General features: G+C 36.6%; 1 non-coding gene across 1 annotated transcript; it reads left to right on the top strand.

Annotated features, from left to right (window-relative positions):
- The first annotated feature begins 3,043 nt into the window (after positions 1 to 3,043).
- Positions 3,044 to 3,105, top strand: LOC123633733. Its single transcript, XR_006733746.1, has one exon. It is a non-coding gene; the product is annotated as a U7 small nuclear RNA (small nuclear RNA).
- The last annotated feature ends 426 nt before the right edge of the window (positions 3,106 to 3,531 follow it).

The raw sequence follows: 3,531 nt of genomic DNA, 5'->3' as shown, positions 1-3,531 counted from the left end.
TTTATACTTCTTTTTTTTGGATCCAGGATCCAAAGATAATGTATTGCATTTGGTTATCAGATCAGATTTTCTTAGTCTCCTTTAATTCAGTCTAGAAAAAGCCCTCTACCATTTTATATCTGACATACATCAATATTTTGAGGAGTCCAGAACAATTATTTTATAAAATGTTCCACAACCTGTATTTATATGATTATTTCCTCATGATTATGTTCAGGGTAAACATTTGGGCAAGAATATTACAAAGGTGATGTGCATAATGCATTGCACTATATAATGTTAATGTGTTCCTTTATTGGTGATGTTAAGTTTGGTCTATTGGTTAATACATTTTCACTAGATCATTCTTTTTCTCTTTCGAACTAAAAAGTAATGGATGATTATGAGTGATCGTATGAATATGCTGTCCCCCAAACCCCCTCACCTAGTAGTTTTAGCATTTGCTAATGATCCTTACCTGACTAATTTATCACAGTGGTGATTTTCTAATTCTTTTCTGTTGTTTACATTTATTAGCTGACATTATTCTGTATAGTAATGCCTTTCCTCTTGCCTCCTTCTTATTTTAGTATGATGGAATCTTTTTTTAATTCAGCGTGTTATAATCTCTTTCAGACATTGTTATTTTTAATGCTCAAATTGCCCTAAATTTGGCCAGGGGAGACTAGTAGTAATATTTTTAAATCATTTTAGCTGTTTCAGGTCATTCTAGGTTCCCTACAGTCCTTCTATAGATTTTCAAATTAAATTGCTGTCTTTAATATTTGAAAGTAGAGTCTAACAGTATGATGGTAAATATTTACCAATCAGCTCTTTAGGAAAAAAAATTCCATTTGTAGTGTTTTCTGATTTCCACAGTGCACATATTCCCACCTTACGGAGGCAGTGGGGAGATGCATGATAGCATGCAATTATTTAGTATTTCTACCGTACAGGTATAATAAATGCAAACACTCTCAAGAGCATGTATGATAGTATAATATAATCAAACAGTAAGTAATGAGTTTTGAATATTATTACCTTTGCTTTTAATGTAATTTATTTAAAGTTTATATAGTTTAATTTTTTAATAGTGCCTTACCAAATGCCTTGCCAGAATTTACCAATTGGGTCTTGTGAACACTTATAAGCCAGTAGTACCTACCCCAGTGTCTATTTCCGGTGAAGGTCTAAACCTAACTCTTTGCTTCAGTATTAATTAAATATGATAAAATTATGCTGAAAAGCAGGCTGGCATATCTTAGCAGATTTTTTTTTTTTCTCCAGAGATACAACTTTGTCAAAGAAATCAATTTTCCTCCCTCTTCTACACCTACACTTGATGCTCTTAGTTTAGTAGTGTTAAAAACCATAACTATCTTCAATTTACTGAACTGGAAAGTTGGTAAGAAATTCAGATGATATGTGAAAAAGAAATAAAAGAACATTTGGGGCACTTGTATATCACCCTGTCCAGATCTGCTGTGGTGGGGCATTGTTTCCTCTGCCCAGTTTCCCTCTTTTAGGAACTGCTCCCCTTTTCTTGGGAAATGTCCTTTCTCTATATCAGGTGGGTATCTGGCTCCCTTACCACTGTGCTTAATTCCTTAGAAATTTTTGAACTGGATCCGGGAAAAGAGACTAAGTTCTTCTCTCGAGGAGAAAGTGTGATGTAAAACTTGGGAGAAACTGGCACCGTGATTTCTACGGTATTTGAAAGAAGAAAGCAAAAAGAGGCAGGGGAAGAGAGTTCTGGTGCAACTCCAGGGTCTTCCTAAATTCTGTGACCCTTCTGGTAAGTTCACCCTTTTCTGGCCTAGGACAATTTGAGGTGGGTATCTGTAGCATGTCTTAAAGAGAAGGAATTTGAGTTCCAGAGGAGTTAAGAAATTCCAAGACTTACTGAGCTAGTTGGTGGCAGGGATGAAGAGTGACCAGATTTCCTCTTCTTAGGCTTGGTGCTCTTACCTCCACTGCAAGGCATAGCTCCATGTTCTCTGTGTCTTCAGTGGCCCAAGGATGCTCCACTCAAAGTAAGATGGAGAAATTAGAGTTGCAAGACCTTAAACACTGATTTTTGAAATGAGAAGACAAGTATTATTTGGTTCAACTCAGTTCAACTTTCACTAAGTGCCATTCTTGCACAAGAAAACAGCATATAGCGGCGGGCGGGGGGCGCGAGAGGATAAGGGTCACATGTATGCATTAAGGATCTTAGAGTCTAGTAGGAGAGAAGTACGTGTGATCAAGCAAACACAACACGTAACAGTCTTACAGCATGTCTACACAAGGAACACCCGGCAGCCATTAAAATGATAATCTGTATGTATATTTGTGAAATACTGTGCTGCTACCAAAATCACATCTCTAAAGAGTACTTTAAACTGGGCAAAGTATCATTATATGCTCATTATATATATGTGTATATATATATATTTTGCATATATACATACATAGACATACATATATGCAGAGTATATACACAAATATATACCTGCCTATCTATATTTTAGTCAGTTCAGGCTGCTTATAGACTTCATCACTTCTAAACAACAGAAATTTATTCTGTTCTGGAGTCTGAAAGTCTGAGATAAGGGTGCCAGTGTGGTCAGGTTCTGGTGAGAGCACTCCTCCGGCTTGCGGGCTGTGACTTCTCAGTGGGTGCTCACATGGCAGAGAGCAGAGAGAGGAAGGAAGGTCTCTCAGAGCTCTTATAAAAGTACTAATGCCGTTCATGAGGGCTCCAGTCTCATGACTTCATCTAATCCTAATTACCCCCCAAAGCTAATACCATCACATGGTGGGGTAGGGTGCCAACATAGGAGTTTTGGGAGAACATAAACATTCAGTCCATAACTCTATCATCTATCTATCTATCTTTCCTAATATCTATCTATCTATAATATCTATCTCCTAATATAAATACTAATATATATTATCTATCATCCATTTCTCTCTCCTAATACATATATATTCTAATATAAACACCTATATATACACAACACACACACACACACACACACATATATATATATATATATTCTAAATGAAAATTAAAGAATATATGTGCTACAACTCTTTTAGAATTAGTCCAGCAGGTTTTCTGGTTCTCACTGGAAGACTCCATTTAAACATAGATTAAAAAAAAAAAAAGAATATACATAATGGGATGATGATATGATGCTAATTTTACTTTTTTTTTTCTTCTTCTTCATTTTATTTGAGACAGAGTCTCTGTTGCCCAGGCTAGAGTGCAGTCATCATAGCTCAATGCAACTGCAAATTCCTGGGCTCAAGAGACCCTCTGACCTTGGCCTTCTGATTAGCTGGGAATATAGGCATGTACCACAATGCCTGGTTAACTTTTCTATTTTCAGTAGAGATGGGGTCTCACTCTTGCTTGGGCTGGTCTCAAACTCCTAAGCTCAAGTGATCCTTCTGTCCCAGCCTCCGAGTGCTAGGATTATAGGTGCGAGCCACAGTGCCTGGCCTAATTTACTTTTTAAAAAAACATGCATAGAAAAACAAAGGAAGGAAATACTATAAAATGAA

This window comes from Lemur catta, chromosome 2, assembly GCF_020740605.2.
Source record: "Lemur catta isolate mLemCat1 chromosome 2, mLemCat1.pri, whole genome shotgun sequence".
Classification (NCBI taxonomy): domain Eukaryota; kingdom Metazoa; phylum Chordata; class Mammalia; order Primates; family Lemuridae; genus Lemur; species Lemur catta.
The sequence above is the reverse complement of the archived record's forward strand: the minus strand, read 5'-3'. Positions and strand labels throughout refer to the sequence as shown.